General features: G+C 37.4%; 1 non-coding gene across 1 annotated transcript; it reads left to right on the top strand.

Moving 5' to 3' along the window:
- The first annotated feature begins 713 nt into the window (after positions 1 to 713).
- Positions 714 to 816, top strand: LOC149154236 (U6 spliceosomal RNA). The gene has a single exon (XR_016263846.1). It is a non-coding gene; the product is annotated as a U6 spliceosomal RNA (small nuclear RNA).
- Positions 817 to 25046: the final 24230 nt, after the last annotated feature.

Genomic DNA, 25046 nt, shown 5'->3' with positions numbered 1-25046 from the left:
TTGTAGCTTTATATTTAGAACCTAATCAATTTGTATGGTATAGATGGTTTTGTTTTCGTAAACCTCTTGTCACTTGGTCAATTTTTACGGAGGAAATGATAACACATTATGAAAATACAAAGAGCAACACATTCTTTAGCCAATTGATAAATTTCAAACAAAAGGTTCAATGGCGGATCACATTGAAAACTTCCAAAAAATGAATATTAGGGTAATTGATATTCTAGAGGAGCATATGATTGATGTCTTCATATGGACTTTAAAAGATAACATCGAACATGAGGTTCACCTTAGGGAATTTTATTCATTGGATAAGACATTCAAGGTGGCAATAAAAGTCGAAAGCAAAATTATGGCAACAAGGAAGTTTACCACTCACAACTATAAAGATGGAAGTGTTGCTGTTCTTAGTCTTCCACAACCTACAAAGTTGACACCACAATAATTGGAGGAAAAAAGAGCAAAATGACTTTGTTACAGTGGTGATAGAAAATACATTAAAGGTCATAAGTGTGCTGAGAATAAATTATTCTACATAAATTGTGAAGAGGAGGAAGAAAAAAAAAGAAGAAACATCAAAAGAAGAGAATATACATTAGGAACCGATCTTAAAGAAAGAATAAATGAATTCAACCATATCTTCTAATGCGTTGGCAGGAATTATCACTCCTCAAACTCTTAAGATAGAAAGATATATTAAAAAGAAAAAGGAAGTTTCTTCAGAGACATCCGATAAAATAAGAATGATACTAAGAAAATTAGCATGACCCTTGTGTAAGGATGATACACATAAATTGAGAAATGGTCCAAATTTCTTATAGAAAAAATAAAAAAAGGTAATAGTTTTGATTGATTTAGGTAGTACCCATAATTTTATTCTTTGTAAGATAGTCAAGGAATTGAATTGCTTCATATATCCAACATCAGAGTGTCAAGTGATGGTTGCAAATGAAGGAATTATAAATTACTATGGAAAGTGCCATAATATTAAGTTAACCATGGGGGAATATGTATTGAATAATCCAATGCTTTCCATTCCAATGGGTGGTGTTGATGTTGTATTAGGAGTTTAATGGTTATAATCTTTGGGGACGATAACTTTTAATTTTCAAGATTTTTTCTTGATTTTTTTGGGGATGGAAAGGAAGTTGAATTAAGGGGTATCACAGGGAAACTAGGAAATATAATTGGCTCTAATGGCATGACAAATCTTTTAAAGAAGGAACAATGGGGCGTAATTGCATAATTATGCTCACTAGAGGTTCAAACATCAAAATCACCTGTGTTGGCATTATGACACAAGTTTAGTACTATGGCACAGGTGTTGTCCTTGATGGCAACTCACTCGATGACGGATCACATTTCAGGCTCTCAGAATGAAAGAAAAAGAGGTATACGCAGGTTTCCCTTGATCAAGTCGCGTATACACGCGGGTTCGCAGTCCAGAAAGCGTGTATGCATATACACGCACTTTCACGCAAGGAAAAGTGCGTAAATGTTGGAAAACTTGGTTTTGGTCTGTGGTATTTTGACCCGTGGTATTGATCCAAGGTATCTTGACCGAAGTATTGACCCCAGGTTTTTGGTCCAAGGTATTGCTTCTAAGTGGTTTTGGACCATGGTATTGAGTAAGGCCTAAGACTATAAAAGGAGGAGGAGATCATTATGCAAAGACACTCAAGAATTGAATATCTAATGAAGAGCAAGATCTAGAACACTGGTGATTGGGTTATGGTGCATAGTTGGATCTGAATTAAGGAGGAACCTGAGCGCTAGAAGAAGGATAAGTTCTATTGATGGGTCAAGATCTTAAGGCTTGAAGAGAAGTATATTTGTGTGATTTTGATTTTTTATATTTGGCGCATGTCTTGATCTGTAAATCTGATGATCTGGGTATAACTGATGTCTGAATAGTTGAAAAGGGTAAATCATATTTTACAGATCTGTATGTAGGTTCAGTATAGCAAAGGCCTGTATACACGTTGGTTCGACAACTCAAAACAACGTATACGCAGGTTTGCCTTCATATAGCAGCATATGCATGCAGGTTATACATATTGAAGTAACGTACGTCTCATAAAATATGTTTTAGCTCCTTCTGTTTACTGTTGCAGTGTTCTGGGTTTTGCATTGGGTTTTGGTTACTGGTACCGTGTTTTGGTTACAGCTTTGAGAAAAGTGATTGTTTGATTCAGTTTTGGTTGGTGCAAAGGAGATTGATTGATGCAGATATATTTGATGTTTGATTGATGTTATTGATGGATCCAGTCTGAAAATTTATGAAACATGGTCCTTAGAAGAAAAGAAGGTTGTAGCGTTTTGTAGGTCAACACCTACGTACTAATACATCAGCTAGTACAAGAGCTAAGGGGGTTGTAGCTCCCTTCCAAGAGTAGCTGGAGAACGAGAGAAGGTTGTAGCCTTCTGCAGGTAGAAGTCTACGTACTAATATAAGACTGCACCAGTACAGAAATATCGTAAAAAGAAGTTTCTTACTAAAAGAAGATAGAGACAAATTGCAGCAGGGGGTTTTCACTCACATTGGATTTCCACCTTATATCGTGTGTTCTTGTGTGTGATTGTCTTCTCTATTTTTACTATACCTGTTACTGCTTATATGGTTCTGATACACAGATTAAATATCAACTGACTAAATAAGAAGTTTACAAGGTATACGTTGGTTGCTCTAAACACAGTTGCATATATACGCAAGTTGCATTAACAGAAGTAGCGTATACAAATTTGTTTATGGAAATGAAATATTGTTAAATTGCTCATACTGATTCACCCCCCCTCTCAGTATTATTTCCAACAATTGGTATGAGAGCAGGTTCTTCAGAAGAAGCTTGATCGCTTGAAGGAAGATCTATCATCATGAGCAACTACGAAAGAGAGGCATCCATCAGGCCACCAATCTTTGATGGGAGCGACTTCGTCTATTGGAAGATAAGAACTACAACCTACCTTCAATCTCTTGGAAAAAAAGTTTGGGATATCGTGAAAGGAAGATACACATTTCCATCAGCGACTCCTACAGATACGACAGGTAAAAAGCAGTATGAAACAAATGCAAAGGTTGTCAATACTCTATTGGGGAGTCTGTCACAATCAGAATTCGTCAAAGTTATGCAACTCAAACCGCCAAAGAAATATGGGACAAGATCATTTTAAGCTATGAAGGAGACGATCAGGTAAAACGTGCAAAACTACAATCTCTCAGAATTCAATATGAAACTCTCAGAATGCACAATGATGAAAGTGTACCTAATTATTTCTTACATATAGATGAGATTGTTAATCACATGAAAAACTTGGGTGAAGAGATAAAATAAGTTACTTTAGTTGAAAAGGTTCTAAGTACTTTGTTTTCTGAGTTTGAATCAAAAGTTTCTGCCATAGAAGAAAAGCAGGATCTTCAGAGTATTACTATGTCACAGCTGCACGGAATCCTAACTGCTTTTGAAATGAGAAAAGGGGGTCCATCAGATATGAGAGAAGCCGCATTCAAAGCTTCAGGAAAAGGAGAACTCAATGAGTCAGGACATATGTTAGAAGGACAGGAAGAATCAAACTTTGTCAATGGGGTTCTGGAAGATTCAAAGGTAAACTACCTTTCAAATGTTTTGCTTTTGGAAGAGTAGGTCATTATGCTGCCAATAAACTTGATAAAGGTAAGGAATCAACAAAATGGAATAGAAAACAAAGTGTAAATAAGAAAAGCTATAATATGCATGAAGACAATGATGGTTTATCAAATAGTAATGAAGATGAAAATAGTAATGATTATAGACTTCTAATGGCTTTTGAAGATGATGATTTCTTGGATGCTTTAGATGAAGATGGTCTCTATGAAAAAATTTCTAAACTTAAAATCTGTTTAGAAGAAAAGAGTATGATTAGATATACTCTTATATTCCAACTTGCTGAAAGGGAAAAACACAATGGAAAGTTAGAATGTGAAATTGTGGGTCTAAGAAAAGAAATTGAGAAAACAAAAGCTCTCAATCTTAAGTTTTCTAAAGGATCAGAAACTTTAGATGAAATTATCAAAGTGCAACATTCTCCTCTGATAAAGACAAGTCTTGGATATACTGAAGAACCATCTCAAGCACAGAAGCCATCAACCTCCAAAAGCTATCTTGATGCAGCAAGGAGAAATGAACAGGTTGACAATTGTCAGCAGAGGCTTAAAGCAGATCACCAGGTAAATTGAGTTCAATCTACTTCAAGGATGAACAAAAGCTATAACCAACCACAGGTAAATCATTCTCAATTTGCTTCAAGAATGAATGTCAATGGAAACTACAATCATCAGGTCAGTAGATTCGATAATCACAGGAATTTCTTTAATGGTCAATGTTTTTCATGTCATAACTTTGGACACAACGCTGCTCAATGTGTTGCTTACAAGACATCATGACTAGAGAAGTACGAAATCAAATGAATGTGACTGGGATCATGAAAAGTACCTACAATAACTTTTCTGCTTTTGAAAATGAAATAGAATGCTCTATCTGTAACAACTTCGGTCATGAAGACTCTAAATGCAGAAGTAAATTTCGGTAAACATCTCAGAAGGAGCAAGCTTCATTGGGTCCCAAAACATGGAAAAAGAAAGAACCACAAACCGAAAGATGTGGTATAGCCTTATATGCAGAAGGACAAGAAAATCAATGGTACATCGACACTGGATGCTCGAAACACATGACAGGTGATAAAGAAAAACTTCAGTCATATAGTGCCTTAAAAAAGGAAAGGAAGGTCTCATTTGGAAATGATACCCTTGCAGTCATAAAAGGTAAAGGCTCTATTCTCTTAAAAGAAAAGGTCAAAGTTGGGAATGTTATGCATGTTGATGGTTTAAAGCATAATCTGTTGAGTGTTTGTCAAATGTGTGATCAAGGAAATGAAGTAGTATTTCAATTAAATGGATGTGTTGTTCATGAGCTTGATACAAGAGAAACAGTGATCAAAGGCATAAGAACTCCAAATAATCTATACATACTCAAGGGATGACAACAACAATGCTATCTAAACAAAAATGATAAACACTGGCTATGGCACAGAAGATTGGGGCATCTAAGCTTCCCTTAGATAAGGAAAGCAAGCAAATTCCAGGCTGTTCGTGATCTTCCTGACATCAAAATTCCAGAAAATACAATATGCAAATCATATCAATTTGGTAAGCAAACTAGAACACATTTCCCTGAGAAGGAAGGATCAGCGAGTAAGCTGCTTGAACTTGTCCATACTGATTTATGTGGTCCATCAAGGGAAAAGTCACCTCGTGGAGAAGAATACTTTATATTGTTCATTGACGACTTTTCCAAAATGTGTTGGATAGGACTTCTAAAGCATAAAGACAAAGCATTTGAAAAGTTCAAAGCATTCAAAGCCTTGGTTGAAAACGAATCAAATCACAAAATCAAATGCCTCAGGTTTGATTGAAGAGGAGAATTTACCTCGGATGAATTCTTAGACTTCTGTGAAGAACATGGAATAAGAAGGGAATTCTCTATCGTAAGGACTCCTTAGCAAAATGGAGTGGTAGAAAGGATGAACAGAACTGTTCAACAAATGGCTCGTGCTATGCTAGATGAGTCTGGAACTCCTGCAACTTTCTGGGGTGAAGCTGCGTTTGCTGTTGTCACTATTCTCAACAAAACGAATGTTCGGGTAAACAACACTCAGACTCCTTATGAACTTTGGTATGGTAAGACTCCTATTGTAAAATACTTCAAAGTTTTTGGAAGCAAATGTTACATCAAAAGAACTGATGAAAAACTTGGCAAGTTTGAACCTAGAGCAGATGAAGGCATTCTCCTTAGTTACTCTTCCCGAAGTAAAGGATACAAGTGTTATAATAAAAGACTAGGAAAAATTGTTGAAAGTATTGATGTTGTGGTTGATGAAGCAGGGGAAAATCCAAAGCAGGTAAAAACTAAAGAGTGGGAAGATGATGAGGATTATCCTTCCACATCAAATCAAACTAATGCTGAAGAAGATGAAACCAATGAAGCACCAGAAGAGCAGATAACGACAGACGAAAAGACTCCATCCAGATATGTTCAGAAAAATCATCTAGAGACTCAAATTTTGGGACAGAAAGGCAGGTGTGCAGACAAGAAGAACTATTACAAAAGCTTCAAGCTATCTAGCATTGCTTTCTTCCATTGAACCGCAAAATGTACATGAAGCATGCAAAGATGAATGTTGGGTCAAGGCCATGAATGAAGAGGTTGAGCAAATTGAAAAGAATAATACTTGGGAATTAGTTCCTAGACATCATGATAAAAATGTCATAGGAACCAAATGGATATTCAAAAACAAGCTGAATGAAAATTGAGAAGTTATTAGAAACAAGGCCAGACTTGTTTGTAAAGGGTATGCTCAACAAGAAGGTATAGACTTTGAAGAAACTTTTGCACCTGTCGCTAGACTTGAAGCCATAAGAATGTTCCTTGCTCTTTCTAGCTTTCAGAAGTTCAAAGTATATCAAATGGATGTGAAATTTGCCTTTCTTAATGGAGACCTAGAAGAAGAAGTATATATTGAGCAACCAGACGAATTCATCCTTGAAAATGATCCAAAACTTGTATGCAGGCTCAAAAAGGCTCTCTATGGTCTAAAACAAGCTCCAAGGGCCTGGTATTATTGTCTTGACAAATACCTTCATTAACAAGGTCTTTCAAAAGGATCCGTTGATAACAATCTATATATAAAAATTGACAATGATAAATTGCTAATACTTGTTGTGTATGTTGATGATATCATTTTTGGGAGTAATGACGAAGCCATGAGTCAAAACTTTGCTTTGCTAATGCAAAAAGAATTTGAAATGTCCCTTCTTGGTGAGCTCACATATTTTCTTGGTTTACAAGTTCAACAAAATAAAGATGGTATTTTTCTATCACAAACCAAGTACCTCAAACAGATCTTGAAGAAATATGGAATGGAAGATTCTAAACCAGTATGTACCGCTATGGTAACAGGATGCAGTCTTAGCGCAAATGATGAATCAGTAGCAGTGCATCAACCAACCTACAGATCTATGATTGGTAGTCTGCTCTATCTAACAGGTACCCGACCAGACATCATGCATGTAGTGGGAATAGTTGGAAGATTCCAAGCAAATCCAAAGGAAGCACACCTTCAGGCAGTCAAGAGGATTTTTAAATATCTTCAAGGGACACAAAACTTTGGTTTATGGTATCCCAGAGATACAGATCTTACACTTCATGCATATACAAATGCAGATTGGGCAGGAAGTAGGGATGACAGAAAAAGCACTAGTGGTGGTGCATTCTTCATGGGTTCCAAATTAGTGTCTTGGTTCAACGAGAAACAAAGTTCAATTGCATTATCTACAGCTGAAGCAGAATATGTGGCTACTGCATCTTGCTGCACATAACTTATTTGGATGATGCAAACATTGCAAGACATTCAAATCATTTGTACTCCACCCATCTCCATTCTCTGTGATAATACAAGTGCAATTAGTATTTCAAAGAATCCTGTCATGCATTCCAAGACCAAGCACATACTTATCAAATATCATTTTCTCTGTGAACAAGTGCTTGAACAAAAGGTCAAATTGGAGTATGTTCCCTCCAAAGAACAAGTTGCTGATATATTCACCAAATCACTACTCAGAGAGACATTTGAATACCTCAGACAAAAGCTAGGAGTAATTGATGCATCTTCTTGCCATTGATTCTTATCTGTTTCAGAGAAAAGTGGGTGTATGCGGGTTTCATGAAGTATATGCGTGTACATACGCCGATTTTAGTAGATACAGTCGCGTATATGTTGGTTTGAAGAATATCAGTGAGATAGACTCGGGATGAAAAGACTCTGATATGGGTCTGGCAGTGATCACCTGGCACAGGTTCGGGGGGAGCATATACTTCTAAGGGTACATTGTTGGCATTATCTTAGAAGATTTTGGTACAATCTCACAATTGTTTTTGGTTCAGGTGGAACAAGTGCAAAGGGAGATCATGGTTGCTGATGGTGATTGATAGATGTTGCTGATGATAGTTGTTGATAACTATCTCGTTTTAAATATTTTGTCTTTATGTCATGTATATCTTTTGTTATCAAGGTCATGCAACGACCTATTTTATTTCTCCACTATGCTTGGGATGGATGTTGTAATGTTCATATCTTGTATAACCTTTTGATGTATCATCACTTGGTTGGGTGGATGAGTCAATCTTGGTATATCCCCACTGGTTGGGAGATGGATGTATGTATGTATAAAAATGTCATTTATGATGTATATAGTCTTGTTCTTCTTGTAGAACATCTTTTTGTAGACCTTGCTTACAGTCATGGGGAGCATGAACAACACACTTCAACATATCAGAGATTTCAGTATAACCCTTTGCTCTTGATGACAAAGGGGGAGAGCGACTTGGAGTTGCCATCAAGTTCAAAGGGGGAGATTGTTGGCATTATGACACAGGTTTGGCACTATGGCACATGTGTTGTCCTTGATGGCAACTCACTCAGATGACAGATCACATTTCAGGCTCTCAGAATGAAATAAAAAAAGGTATACGCAGGTTTCCCTTGATCAAGTCGCATATACACGCGGGTTCGCAGTCCAGAAAGCGTGTATACATATTCACGCACTTTCACGCAAGGAAAGACGCTTACATGTTGGAAAACTTGGTTTTGGTCCGTGGTATTTTGACCTGTGGTATTGATCCAAGGTATCTTGACCGAAGTATTGACCCCAGGTATTTGGTCCAAGGTATTGCCTCTAAGTGGTTTTGGACCATGGTATTGAGTAAGGCCTAAGACTATAAAAGGAGGGGAGATCATTAGGCAAAGGCACTTAAGAATTGAATATATAATGAAGAGCAAGATCTAGAACATTGGTAATTGGGTTGTGGTGCATAGATGGATCTGAATCAAGGAGGAACCTGAGCGCAAGAAGGATAAGTTCTATTGATGGGTCAGGATCTTAAGGCTTGAAGAGAAGTATCTGTGTGATTTTGATCTTTTATATTTGGCGCATGTCTTGGTCTGTAAATCTGATGATCTGGATATAACTGATGTCTGAATAGTTGAAAAGGGTGAATCATCTTTTACAAATTGTACGCAGGTTCAGTATAGCAAAGGTGCGTATACACGTTGGTTCGGCAATTCAAAACAGCGTATATGCAGGTTCGCCTTTATATAGCACCGTATGCATGCAGGTTATACATATTGAAGTAGCGTACGTCTCATAAAATATGTTTTAGCTACTTCTGTTTACTATTACAGTGTTCTGGGTTCTGCATTCGGTTTTGGTTACTGTTACTGTGTTCTGGTTACAACTTTCAGAAAAGTGATTGTTTGATTCAGTTTTGGTTGGTGCAAAGGAGATTGATTGATGCAGATATATTTGATGTTTGATTGATGTTATTGATGGATCCAGTTTGAAAATTTATGAAACGTGGTCCCTGGAAGAAAAGAGAAGGTTGTAGTCTTTTGTAGGTCAGCACCTACGTACTAGTACATCAGCTAGTACAAGAGCTAAGGGGGTTGTAGCTCCCTTTCAGGAGAAGCTGGAGAACGAGAGAAGGTTGTAGCCTTTTGCAGGTAGAAGCCTACGTACTGGTATAAGACTGCACCAGTACATAAATATTGTAAAAATGAGGTTCTTATTAAAAGAAGATAGAGACAAATTGCTGCAGGGGTTTTCACCCACATTGGGTTTCCACCTTATATCTTGTGTTCTTGTGTGTGATTGTTTGCTCTATTTTTACTATACTTGTTACTGCTTATATGGTTCTAATACACAGATTAAAGATCAACTAACTAAATAATAAGTTTACAAGGTATATGCTGGTTGCTCTAAACACAATTGCGTATATACGCAAGTTGCATTAACAGAAGTAGCGTATACAAATCTGTTTATGGAAATGAAATATTGTTAAGTTGCTAATACCGATTCACCCCCCTCTCAATATTATTTCCAACAACCTGTTTCTCTAGATCTTGAAAAGGTCTTGGACAATCATTCCAAGGTATTTGAGACTCCCAAAGACCTCCCACCTATTCGTGATCAAGATCACGCTAGTCATTTGATTCTAGGAAGTATTCCTCCAAACATCGGACCTTACAGATATCCCTATGCCCAAAAGAGTGAAATTGAACGTATGGTGGTAAAAATGCTAGAGAATGATATAATTCAACCTATTGAAAGTTTTTTCTTTGCTCCAACAATATTGGTGCACAAGAAAGATGGATGATGGCGTATGTGTCTAGATTATAGGGAGCTCAACAAGTTCAATATTAAAGATAAATTTCTCATTCCTATCATTGATGAATTGTTGCATGAATTACATGAATTACATTGAACAATTTACTTCACCAAGTTGGATCTTCGTTCAAGATATAATCAAATTAAAATGAAGACTTCTGAAAACAACATTCAGAACTCATGAGGGTCGTTATGAATTTTTGGTCATGCCTTTTGGCCTTACTAATACACCCTCTACATTTCAAGATTTGATGAATTCCATTTTCAAACCTTTCCTTATAAAATTTGTGTTAATATTTTTTGATGATATACTAATTTACAACATGTCTTGGAAGGATCATGTTCAAAAGTTGACAAGGTGCTCAAACTATTGGAGGAGAGAAACAATTATATGCAAAATCCTCAAAATGTTTTCTTGGAGTATAGGAGATGGAATATTTAGGTCATATTGTGTCTCATGAGGGTGTTAAGATAGACCCTAACAAAATTAAAACCATTAAGGAATGACAAATCCCCACAACCATAAAGCATATTCGAGGATTTTTCGGGTTGACAGGGTATTCTTGCAAGTTTGTTAAAAATTATGGGAGAATAACAACACCTCTAACAACATTACTGAAGAAACGTGCATTTTCATGGACTTTAGAATCAATTAAGGCCTTTGAACATTTTAAATAGGTAATGTGCCAAACATTGGTCTTAGCTACGAAAACCTTTATTGTGCAATGTGATGCCTCAGGAAATGGAATTGATGTTGTTTTAATGCAAGAAGGAAGACCCATTGCTTTTGAAAGTTGTCCAATCAAAGGAAAATATTTACACAAATCTATTTATGAGAAGGAAATGTTGGCAATACTACATGCACTAAAGCATTGATGACCTTACCTAAATGGAAAGACACCAAGGTAAAAAAAAATCATGATAGTCTTAAATATTTTTGGAACAAAAATTATCTTCAGAAGAGCAGCGAAAATGGGTCACAAAGATGTTGGGTTATGACTTTGAAATCATTTACAAAAAAGGGAAGCAAAATGTTGTTGCAGATACACTCTCAAGAAATGAAGAAGATGTGGAAGCATTGTTTGTGACATTTTTATTATCCAACCTGATTGGATAATTGAAACAAGGGTGAATGAAAGAATGATGAAGGAGTGTGGACGCTCATTCAAAAATTGCAACAAGATCCTAGTATATCTGATATATTTAGCTGGAAAAATGATTCATTTTGATACAAAGATCGCTTATATCTTTGTAAGAATTCCCAATTCAAGTAAAATATTCTTTTGGGATTGCACACCTCCCCTTTAAGAGGACACTCGAGATTTTAAAAAACTTGCCACAGGATCAAGAATGATTTTTTTGGGGATAACATTAAATTTGATATTCAAAAGTTTGTGGCAGAATGTTTGGGTTGCCAACAAATAAAGTTGAGACAATTAAGACCTCTGTTACAACCTTTAGCCATTCCAAGTCAATGTTGAGAGAAGGTCTAAATGGATTTTATCACAGGTTTACCTAAGTCTGAAGGAAAGAGTGTTATCATAGTGATAATTGATGTACTTACCAAGTATGCACGCTTTTGTGCATTATCTCATCATTTTAAAGTCAGTACAATTGCTACTACATTTATGGAAACAATTCAAAAGCTATATGGAAATCCAAAAATTATTGTAAGTTTTACCCAAGTCTGAAGGAAAGAGTGTTATCATAGTGGTAGTTGATAAACTTACCAAGTATGCACACTTTTGCATATTATCTCATCATTTTAAAGCCAATACAGTTGCTACTACATTTATGGAAACAATTCAAAAGTTACACGAAAATCCAAAGATTATTGTAAGTGACAGAGATACCATTTTCACGGGAAATTTTTGGATGGAATTATTTTATTGTCTTGGTACTCAATTAGCTCATAGCTCATCTTATCATCCTCAATCTGACGGGAAAACTGAGATACTGAACAAATGTTTGGAAGAATATCTTCGTTGCTTTGTATCTGACAAACGGACATAATGGGTCAAGTGGTTACCTCTAGCTGTATGGTGGTATAATACTTCCATACTGCAGAAAAAATGACTTTATTTATGGCACTTTATGGATATCATCCACCATCCGTCACATCATCTTTAAGAGAGAATTCTAAGGTTCAAATAGTGGAAGGTCACGTCGAGCATCAACAACAAGTTCTCCAACTCTTAAAGGATAACCTCTCTTTGGCACAAAATCAAATGAAACAACATGCAAATCAACATCACAGTGAAATAATTTTTGATGTAGGCCATTGGGTACTTTTATGGCTACAACCATACAAACAAATGTCCCTCAAGCAAATTAAGAAGGATAATAAATTATCACCCAAGTACTATGGTCTTTACAAGGTGTTGCAAAATATTGGTACTATGACATACACATTGGAGTTGCTTGCACCTTCCTGAGTACACCCAATTTTCCATGTTTCATGCTTAAAAAAGGTTATATGTGACAAGCTCTCAGTTCAAACAGTGTTGTTAGAACTTGACGAAGAAGAAAAAATCATATGAGCTTGTAGTCACGGAAACAAGAACTCGACAACTATGTAATTGAATATTTTTAGAGTATCTCATTAAGTGGAAAAACTTACTCGCTGAAGATTCCACATGGGACGATGAGAATTTAATACATAAGCATCCAAAACTATTCAAGCGTTTGACACTTTTTTTGAAGGAGGGGCATGTTAGGTCCTTATAATACTAGTGTATTCCACTTATTGTTATTGTTAGTGTAGCTCCCTATTGTTATTGTTGTGCCCATGTGTCCCCCATGTTGTTATTGTTGTGCCCCATTGAGCTCACCACTATTATTGTTGTGCTCTTATATTATTATTGTTATGTAAGCTTTGATTATAGTGACCCCTTAGACTCCTATATATATTAAGGAGGTATTATCATTTGTATCATCCAATAATTGTTCATTTATGTAATGTAAAAGAAGTTGCTCTCTCGAAGAGGCTAATTTTTAAGTCGTGGATCTATTTTTTCTTCTATTTTGTGAGTTGGTTGCATAATATTGAAAGTGTCAAACTCATATGCCATTGGATAGAGGATTATTTCACGAATCCAACATGATGAACTCCACCACTTAAGGAAAAATTCAACCCTAAATCTGCCAAGGTACAAATGGTGTTGCGGATAAATCTATAGAAGGGGTGCTAAAACTGTGATTTTTAGGACCTCAACAGTTGGTTCAAGTGCTTAAAATGCTTGATCGAACGTTTGAGTTCTAAATTCAAATAGTTTGAACAATGTGAATTTTGAAACATGAATTAATACGATTATCCATTTCGTAAAGATAGCAAAAAAGTGACCCGATTTTGAAAAGTGGCGATGTAGAGTACATTTTTTTTTTCGACGGAACATATTTTTGGCACTTTAAATTTTCTTATGTATCAAATATAAATATTTGTTTTTAAATGTTAGTGATTTTCATGTCGATTTTGAAATGTGTTGATGTAGCATCAACCTTTTTTTTAGAGGCTTATTTTTGACACTTTAAATTTTCTAATGTATTAAATGTGGATACCTTTTTTTTAGAGCGCTTATTTTGGACGCTTCAATTTTTTTAATGTATTAATTGAGAATATTATTTTTGAAATGTTATATTTTTTGACACTTTAAAATTTTATATGACCATTTTTTTTTTAAATTATGATTACTTAACAAATTTTTTAGTTGTCTTATTTTTCTTTGTTTTTAAATGTTGATTACTTAAAAGACAAAGATAAAAATATATATAAAAAAGAGAAAACATATAAAATGTAAAAAAAAAAAAAATATCTCGTAAACCATAAAAGAAATTGGAAATAAAAAACTTAAAAAAAACTATAAACTTAAGTAAAAATAGAAAAATTTAAAAAACAATATATTGAAAACAAACGAGATTAAAAAAATAAAAAATTTACAAAAAAAATAAAATAAAAAACTACTAAAATTAATATTAAAAACATTTAAAAAAATAAAATAAAAAACAAAAATCCAGAAAACATTTAAAATTAAAAATATATATATTTTTGATTAAATTTTTTTTTAGTTATATATATATATATATTAATTTTAAAAAACCATTATATATATATATATATATATATATATATATATATATATATATATATTTTGACATATATATTTGATTTTAAAAAAATAAACATTTAAATGTTTTTTATATATGGGCTCATTTTTTATTTAGAAAAATGAAGAAGATTTTTATTTATTATTTATTTAAATATATATCTATATATATTTAAATAAAATAAACAAATATATATATATATATTTTAAAAAATATATATTTAAAAATAAAAATAAAATTATACACATTATTTTTATTTAAAAAAATAAACATCTAAATTGTTTTTTAAACATTTAAATTATTTTTTAAAATATAAATTTTTAAATTAAAAAAATTGCCGCCGCCTAGGTGCTCGTGGGGGCGCCTATAGCTCCGTTGCCTAGGGTCGCACCCCCACGGGCACCCAGGGGGTGGCAAAGCGAGGCACATTATTATTATTATTATTATTATTTGAAATTAAAAATATATATTTTAAAAAACAATTTAAATGTTTATTTTAAAAAAATGGCTATATTTTTTTTAAATAAAAATATATATTTTTAAATTATTATTATTATTATTTGAAGTACAATTTTTTTAAAATAAAAATATATATATATTTTTAAAATTTTAATTGTTTTTTCTTTCATGAGTCGAACTCGGCTCTCGCTATGCAAACCCTTGAGATCCGCATCTCGCGCGTTCTGTAGATAGCGAACGCGCCCGCTCTCTGCCGCCCTGATCCCTGTGGGTGTGTCTGCCTGGGGCTCTTCTACATACTGCGGCCGGACTGGTCCATGGAGGATTGCGCTGCTTCCTGCTAGCTTTTGACAGGCCCGTTCCCTAGGGCTTGCGCCCATGGAGGTGCTGGGCACTACCCAGACGCCTCTTCCACCTCCTCCACCGCCGATCTCATCAGCTGAGGCTTTTAACCAGCTTTTGCCAGGACTCCCAAAGAAGAAGATTTTTTAAGCTGCGGAATTCGTTAAAAAATTGGATGATATTCCAGAGATCTCTCTTCCTCCTAAAAACCCGATTCAGGTTGCATTGTCTTTGACCGAGCGGGCTCTCATTGGCCAATTCACTGGATTATGGCCATCCCCCAAAACCACTGAGAGCTGGGTCAACAGAAACTGGGCGCTGTTGATCAAAGAAAGTGTTACCTCTTACTTTCTGGGGAGAGGATTCTTCCTCTTCGAATTCACTTCAAAGGATGACAAAGATCTGATCTTTCGAAACGGCCCCTACTTCATGGGTCCTCAGGATTTGTACTTGAATAAATGGACTTCGGACATCGATCCAGCAGTAGATGTACCTAAAGCAGTCCCGATGTGGGTTAGGCTTCCAAATCTCCCAGTTCATTGCTGGAATTGGGATTCTTTGATGCGCATTGGAAATGCCCTGGGGAAATTCATAGATCGAGCGAATAATAAGGATCAATATGATTGTGCCAGGATCTGCGTAGAAGTAGATCTGGAGGTGGGGCTGCCAGAGGCTTTCAAAATCAATGTCGGAAGCTAGATGCATGTGCAGAAATTGGACTATGAACAACTGCCCTTCAAATGCCGGAAATGCCATGTTTATGGCCACTTCGCCAGAAGCTGCCCGACCAACAATGAAGCTGTGCAAGGGAAGGACAGCTGGAACCAAGTCAAGCGATCCATTCCTTTCAAGACACAGAAGTCGGGAGGCACTAATGACAAAGGTCCTCACCAGGCCTCTGCTCAGCAGATCCCACCCAAGCCTGCTCCAGAAAACAAGTTCGATCCTCTTAGCTCGCAGCCAGAGGACACCCATGAAGTCGTGGTCCAAAAAGCAGTGTCTCCAGAAAAAGGTAATCTGCCTATCTCTTCCAAGGATGCAAGTGTTGCAGAAAGCTCAAAAGGAACCCCTGTCGAAGTTGAGGAAGAGGACCAAGAATCGGAAGACTCGGAGGAGGAAGGAGAAATAGGCGATTCCCAAACCTCTGTAAGAAGATCCGCAAGAGGGCGCAAAACAGATCGGGAGAAAAGAGAGCAAGAAATGTACAAGGACAAGTTACAGGGCAGTCAACCAACTCTGGAGAGGTTGTTAGCAAAAAAGCCGAAGATGGCAAGAAACCAGCATCAAGGCTCCAAGGGAGCCCAGCAAAGCAAAGGTAAATAATGAAAATAATCTCCTGGAATTGTAGGGGTATGGGGAGCAAAATCAAAGAAGAGGCCATAAGAAATTTAATAAGAATAGAAGCCCCGGACATATTCCTTCTCCAGGAGACTAAGATGGAGGATTCAGACTTCCTCCAAATAAGCAAAAAACTCTGGAATAAAAGTAAAGCAACAATTGTCTCAGCTTGAGGAGCCTCTGGAGGGTTGGGTACTCTTTGGAATGATAGCAGGTTTTCGCTAGTGTCTGAGATTTCAAATACTCACTGGCTGATGCTAAAAATGCAGCATCTCGTTACTAAAGAAACTTTTTGCCTCTTCAATGTTTATGTGCCGGTCAACGCTGGAGAAAAAAAGGCCTGTTGGGACTCAATAAGAAGCCAAGCAGATCTGGGCAATCTAGATAACGTCATTATTGCAGGAGACCTAAACCTCACGCTGCACTCTTCAGAAAAGCGAGGAGGCTGCATTGTGCGAGATCCGGCAAGGGAATGGGCAGAGGATCTCCTACAAGATTGGGACCTATTAGATATCAAGCCTGCTTCTGGTAAGTATACTTGGTCAAATAAAAGAGTAGGCCCTGGACACATTGCAGCAAGGCTGGATAGATTCTTTGTTCAAAGTTCCTTTCTTTTGCTTGGACTAGACGCTAGTATGCAAATCCTTTCTTGCAGCATCTCTGATCACAATCCTATCAAGCTTGATCTCCGGGCTCATACCGATCTTGGCCCCATCCCCTTCAAGTTTAGCCCTCTCTGGATCAAGGAACCCAACTTTTTGCAGATAGTCAAGGAAAGTTGGTCCCAGCCAGTCAACGGATCTCCATTCTACGTATGGGAAGAAAAACTCAGAAGAGTGAAATCTGCCCTAAAGAGCTGGGCCAAAACTCTTCCTAATCCAGCAACCGAAAGGAAAAAGCTCCAAAGTCAGCTAGACGCCCATCATTTGCTCTCGGAAGAGGCATATGTGTCTAGAGAAATTCTTGATAAAGAGGTCCAACTTCAACAACAATATCATAAAGCCTGCCTGGCCAAAGAAGAATTATGGAGGATTAAATCTCGTTGTCTTTGGCTCAAAGCAGGAGACAGAAATTCTTCATTCTTCCACAAGCAAGCTCCAGCCAGAAAATGTTTCAACTCCATAACTGAAATCAAAGAAGAAACTATCAATCACAAAGACTTTGCAAGCATCAAACGAGCAGCGTTTCTCCATTTCAAAAATCTGTACAGTGAGGAGGTGAATGCGACACAGAACTCTTGTCTTCTGGATGGGGTTCCCCCTTCAATCTCTGCTAAGATGAATCACCATCTAGAAGCCAAAGTCACCATCGCCGAGGTCAAAAATGCTCTCTTTACCATGGACCCAGATAAAGCCCCAGGTCCTGATGGTTTCTCCACCAGATTTCTTCAAACCTGCTGGCACATTGTGGAAAAATATCTCTATAAAATGGTCCAAAAATCCCAAGCCTCTCAAAAAATTGGAGGAAGTACAAACTCTTTGTTCCTTGCACTCATCCCCAAGGAGAAAGGCGCCAACTCCTTCAACAAATTTCGTCCCATCTCTCTTTGCAACACTGGCTACAAATTGATCACCAAAGTTATAGCTAACAGGCTGAAATATATTCTCCCTAAAATCATTCCAGAGAATCAAGGGGGCTTCATTCATGGTAGACAGCTAGTGGACAACTTCATTTTAGTTCAAGAGGCAATCCTTTCAAGCCAGCAACGCAAGAAAAAAGGTATGGCTATCAAACTGGACTTAGCAAATGCTTTTGATCGTATTAGACATAACTTTCTCTTGAATGTTTTGCAAAAGTTTGGATTTGGGGAGAGCTTTAGAAACTGGATCCGGGCTTGCATCTCGGAGCCATGGATTGCTCCTCTAGTTAACGGTAGAGCTCCTGGGTTTTTTAAAGCTTCAAGAGGACTAAGGCAGGGCTATGCTCTGTCTCCTCTTCTGTTTGTTCTTCAAGCCTCCATTCTTAGTTTCCATCTAAATAAAAAATGCAAGAGCAAGAGATTTCAGGGATTTTCATTGCTAGGGGAGTCCAAAGCATCAACCATGCCCTTTTTGCAGACGATACCCTGCTACTTGGGGCTGCTTCAATCCACTCGGCCAACAGATTCAAAGAAGCTCTTGATGAGTTTTGTATGGCGTCGGGAAGCAGTCTCAACAAGGGGAAGTGTCACATTTACTGCTGGAACACCACGCCCATTTTGCTTAGTTCCATTTCCAGATGCTTTAGATTCGCAGCCTCTTCAGTTTTGACCTCGTTTAAGTATCTTGGGCTCCCTACCTTTCTCAAGCGTGCCTATAGCAGGGATTGGCTCCCTCAAGTAGAAAAATTCAAGAACAAACTCCAGGCTTGGGGATTCAACTGGCTAAATATTGCGGGCAAGTCAGTCCTCATCAAAGCCGTTCTCAGCAGTCTCCCCTTATTTCAGTTCTCAGTGCTCCTTGCTCCAATCGACATTCTTCAGAAAATGGACCAACACATTCGAAATTTCTTTTGGAAGGGAGGCAAGCAAAATGAGAGGAAAATCCCTCTTGTTAATTGGGAGACTGTCCTCAAGCCTCAGATGGAGGGAGGTCTAAATTTCAAGAACCTATCCCTGCAGAACATTGCCATGGGAGCCAAGCTTCTCTGGAAAATTATTGCGCCCAAGCCTGGCTGGGCCCAACTAGCGCTATGGAGGAAATATTTCAAAGGCGAGAGGGTTAGATGTCTGGATGGGCCTCTCCCCCAAGGCGTCTCTCCATTTGCTAGACTCTGCTCCAAAGCAACCCCTTTGATCCACTCCAAGGCTTACTGGATCCCTGGAAATGGGAAGAAAATTAACATTTGGGCCGATCGCATCATGGATCGTGACCCGATTGGTGATTGCCCCTCCGTGAAGGCGCTGAGAGATTGGTTGACTGCTTCAGGAAGATCCACGCTGTGGGACATATCCACGTGGGCTGGGACGCGTTGGGCTGGCTGGAGTTTGAACGATTTACCTCCGGATCTCCTACAAGATTCCATCTGCCTCCGTGCTATGCTAAATGGAATTGCCCCCTCGCATATACGTATAAAAGACAGGCATGGCTGGGGTACATTGACTGCAGGTTACACTGTAGCCCAAGGCTATGTTAATCTCACCTTGAAACCGAATGTCCCTCCTGATTCGGCTCCGTGGAAGGCAGTTTGGCGCATTTCCTCGCTGCCCAAAATCGACATGTTCTGTTGGCTCCTATGCCACAGAAAAATCCTTACTGATGACAATCTGCAGAGGCGTGGATTCCATGGCCCGTCCAGGTGTTCCCTGTGCAGAGAGAATGTGGAATGTGCCACGCATCTCGTCTTAAAATGCAACTTCGCTGTGCAGGTCTGGAGAGAGCTGATGGATCATTGGAACCCCAATTTCGTTCTCCCTGTCTCCATAACTGATCTATTCGCTAATTGGCAGAATAGTTATGCCCCCCCCCAAAACAAAGTGATTAAAGCGGCTTGGTCTTCTCTCCTCAAAATTTGCTGCTGGCAGATCTGGCTAGAGCGAAACAACAGAATTTTCAGAAGCACTTAACACGATGTCAAGGTGGTAGCGGCTAAGATAAAGTTTCAGTTAAAAGAATGCTTTGGGAGATCAAAAAGACGACTCAAATCTCAATCAGCTAGATATTGTTTGGGGGGCCTACTTAAATCTGAAATTTCACCAAGCTGTCAGAGATATCTCCTCTCCCAAGGAATGGCAAATAAGGGGAAAAAATAAGGAAGACTTTCAAGACTGGATCTCCAATCAAAAGGTGCACTCTCTCTTCTTTGATGGCGCAGCAAAAGGAAATCCTGGCAAGGTTGGGGCAGGAGGAACTGTTAAAAACACTGAAGGCATATCGACTCACAACTTTGCTTGGGGTCTGGGGATCAACTCCAGCATTCAAGCTGAGGCATTGGCCCTCTTCCAAGGTCTCAAGTTGCTCTTGAATTTGGAAATCAAGGAGGCAAACATTTTTTTGGGATTCTCAAGTGATTATAAAAATCATGGTGACCAACTCTACCCCTCGGGACGATTTGCAAGGCTGATATCTAGAATCAGAAGCTTGGGGAAGCTGTTCCAAAACCTGAAATACTTCCACGTTTTGAGAGACAACAACAAAGAAACAGATCTTGAAGCTAATAAAGCTGCTCTTTTCTCTGTCGGGGCAATGATAAGAGACGGGGACGAAACATGGGATCCAATTCCATAATCAATCAGCTGATATGTTTTATTGTTTGCTACTAAATCAGTGTGTTTGTATTTACAAACTTGGGAAAATCATAGAAATCAACTACATCGCTGTACCCAAAAAGCGCTGGAAGCGGAGTACAAGCCCCATAGTACTTCAGGTGGTCAATTCTATTTGGGTCTGGCTCCCTCTCATTGTAATCTGAAGTTTGGCATTTAGACCATTCAATTAATACAATTCATAACCGTTTCTGTGAATTTTTTTTTTTTTAATTGTTTTTTTATTTTTTATTTTATATATTATTTTTTTAAAATGTTTTTAATCTTAATTTTAGTATTTTTTTGTTATATATATATATTTATTAAGTTAGTTTGTTTTTTTAATTTTTCAATTTTTACTTATTATTATTATTATTTTTTACTGGATAGCTTTTTTTTTGAAAATACCTTTTTTTATTGTTTATTTCTTTATATATATATATATGGTTTAATTTTGTTTTTTTTAAACATTTTTATAATTGATTTTTTTTTTGTTAATTTTTTTGGTCTTATTTTTTTTTTCATATATATTTTTATTTACGTTTTGTTATTTTTTTTAATTTTTGTTTTTGTTTTTGATTTTTTCATTGTTTTAATTTTTGTTTTTATTTTTAATTTTATGTTTTATTTTTTTTTGAAATTTTAATGTTTTTTGGAGTCATGATAAAATCTTTTACGCCATTATTTCAAAATGTTGAGAATTTATCTTAGAAAAAAGTGTCATTCCAACATCAAAACTTTTAGCTTTGAAGATGTTTTTTGCACAATTTTTGCACAAAAAATTGGTTTTCACTGCCATAAAACAAGTTGAAAATTTATTATAGAAAAAAAAAGTGTTATTTCAGCATCGACACTTTCCGTTTTGAGGGTGTTTTTGGCACAATTTTTGCACAAAAAATTGGTTTTCACTGCCATTTTTAGAATATGTTGAAAATTTACCCTAGAAAAAAAAGTGTTATTCCAGCGTCAACACTTTCGCTTTTAGCATCGTTTTTCATGTTTTTTTGGCTAGAGTTCTTGTTTTGAGTTTATAGTTCCTGTTTCAAAGTTTACATCGTTTTTTTTTATCGAGGTTTAAAGAAACCCTTGATCGAGCCATTCATGTGGTTAACCATCGACTTGATCGAGTGAATTATAAGCTCGATAGAGCCATTTAAAAATTAACCGCGCACCAACTTTTATTTATGGCATTGATGTTAAATGCTACGGATTAGGAGTTCGATTGAGCTATAAGCTGCCACCCTCCAAAAAAGAAAACGATACAAATTCGAATATGCATGCATGACAAAAAATTAACAAACATTCATTTATAGAAAAATATTAGAATGTGGAAATTACATAATAATTCACAACAAACACGAGAAATTGGAGATTTCGATCTCGAAAAGGAGAGAAAGTGCCAAGCACAAAAGAAATGCGAGAAAAAGCTAAAAAAGGATATGAAAAAAACATCAAACTTCGAGAAAACAGATCATGTAATTCAACAAATTCATGCAAATACAGATAATTCAACTCACTTCTCATATTACCTGCTCCATATTGCATGCATTAAGAAATGTGATTGAAAAAAAGAAAGAAATGAAACAATAGAACTAAGATAAAATAAACATTGAAAGTAATACCATGTAATTAAAAATTGAGATGTAACAACAATTAAAGAAAACCACTTGAAACCATGGTTTATTGGAATTTTCTAAAAGCACTTGAATTCAAGCAAACTATGAACTACCTTCAAATTGTAATGTTTTAGGAAAACCCACGAAAACAATGGATGTGATTTAACTAAAGAAAAGTGTTACATTTCCATATATTATTTACATGAATTACAATTCATGGAAATTTATTTGCAAGAGAGAGTAGCAAAAATGGTTGTCACATAGGTGCTCAAAAACCTATAAACATTAGTTTGATTGATGCTTGATATCATTGTAAGAGTTAAAAGAGAGAAAATGTGTCAAGATCTAGAAGGAGCAAGAGTATCCCTCCTTCCAATGTGCATATTGAGAAGACAATCTTTGTTAAGCATATAACAACATTAGTTTTTTGTGACATCCATCATCATATATTACATATAATGGTTCATTTAATCCTAAATGACGATCCCTACCTTTGAAAACCTCACAATTTTCTTCTTTCAATCTTCACATGAAGGTTATGAGAATTTTTTAAATAGCATGTTTTTTAAAGGCACACAAAGTGTAGTGCAGATTCATGCTTGCATAAAAATGAGTGCATTATTGCATATCACTATAATACTCCATGAAAGACTCATGTGATTAATCAATATTAAATTTATAAATAATAAATGCAAAATAAATAAATTAGCATACATGTACTGATGTATGCTAGAAATGTTTACAATGTTAATCTTCTTGTATTGTGGCAATCTAATGCCGATTAAATTCATCTAGTTGTTTCTCAACTTGTAATCATGAAATATATATATTTTTTTTCTACGTAAAAGCTATCTAATTCATATATTAACTGTACAAGTGAAAATTACAAACTATGAGGCGAGTCTTCCAGGGCTTCTGATAGCTCGCTGGGAACCAAAAACCAAATTCTGAGGTCTCCCTCCCGGGAAAGCCTTCACAAAACAAAACAGACCAAGCACTGATATAACGCTCCCACGCAGGGGCAGCACCAGACCATATAAGCAGAACCAGAAATAAACATCAGCGGGCTCCCATTGGAGCCTCAGGAGGAGGATTCAAAACATTACTGCCCACGCAGGGGCGAATCGCCAGATGGGATTGACTTAATAACCAGGGGCGAATTACCAGATGGGATTGATTGAGCAACCCGACAAAATTGAAATTGAGAATTGACCCATTGAAAATGAGACCCGACCAGCTTCCAAACAAAATTACAGCAGGCGAATAGGTAGGCAACCACTCCCAGCCATCAAAACGAAAGCGCAAGAGAGAATTACCCGTGTCAATTTTGATCCTCTCGATGTGTTGAGGAAGAAGGAAGGGACGCGAAGAAGGCATCAGCTTCTTCGGCAAGGCTGTTGTCCTCCACGATGTACGCCCAGCCTTCTCCCTCTGGTTTACCCTTCCACATCTTGCGCCATGTCTCGTCATCAATACCCTGAGGAGCAGGCCCCATCGGAGGAGACGATTCGTGCTGACCAGCCTCAGACGCTGGTGGCTCCAAAGCGGAGCTATGTTCCCCTGCCTCCGGTAATCCATGGACAATTTCTTTGCCTTTGCCCTCCGCTTGCTTCTTCTGCGGGTCTTGAGGGGCAGATTCCCCATTTCCTTCCGGAGTTCTGGTAAACATAATTGAGATGTGGGCACTGAGCCCTGGGAAGCTCTCAGCCCTCGGCAATGTGAAAACCACTGAGCCAAAGGAGGGAAGTTCTGATTTGTCCTCATCAGCACTTCCAACCTCCAAAAACTGGCTGATTGGAAGTGGAGTGGCTTTGGCTCTTCGAAGGCAGTAGCAGCAACAACAGTGGTGATGTTCATCCACTGCTGGAGCTCGCGAGGAAGAGCCTCTAGCTGGACCTCTTCTACACGGCTGTCGCTGACGGAGTTTAGCCATGGTGAAACTGATTCTGCTCTTGTGTGTGTGCAGGTGAGCTTGGAGTCGAAGACTGAACCAATTACCTCCCAAATCTTTCTCTGGTGCCCAATTTCCTCTCTGAGACCCGTTCCTTGGTGGCGAGGTGGACCAATTCCGGTTCTCACCCAGCAATTGAGCCAAGTGCTTCCGGCTACAGGACCAGCAACCAGAGAGGCTATGGCAGCGATAGTAACCACCAGACACCCGACGATGAAGTGGATGGAGCTGCCACCGCCTCGGCTCTCTGCAATTCCTTCTTTCCCCAAATTCGCCCGACATACATTCCCTGCACCCTCCATTGCTCTTGTTATGCTCTGCCTCATGCTCTCGATACAGGCGCGCATTAAGTGCTCTGTACAGCCCCATAAACCTACCGCCCTCACCATTAACTCCATTAAACGCAGCAATGGGTTCAGGTTCTGGTTGACGGCCTTCATATGGAGGCCGTATTGTCTACACGGGGCAGCCCATGCATAGCATGTGGCATGCCCATTGTTGCCGTCCCGCCACCCGCATCCGGGGTAATCATGAAATATATTGCAAAGTATGGTTCAAAAGTAAAAAAGAAGATCCTTATTTTAAACTTTGTCGAGATTTGGTTTAAAAGACATTGGATATCCTTCTTTGCATGTGTATGAAAAGGTTCCTTGTAGAAACATATAATTTTTTAAATCGTCTTACCACTCCTTGTGCCCTACTTGATCACTGTGCTAAAATTTCCATGTACTTAAAAAAAAAAACACTCAAATCACTTGT

Source organism: Pinus tabuliformis, chromosome 9 (genome assembly GCF_031772625.1).
Source record: "Pinus tabuliformis cultivar Carrire ecotype Pingquan chromosome 9, CPIR1, whole genome shotgun sequence".
Taxonomy (NCBI): domain Eukaryota; kingdom Viridiplantae; phylum Streptophyta; class Pinopsida; order Pinales; family Pinaceae; genus Pinus; species Pinus tabuliformis.
Note: the sequence above shows the minus strand (reverse complement) of the source record. Positions and strands in the feature narration are given on the sequence as shown.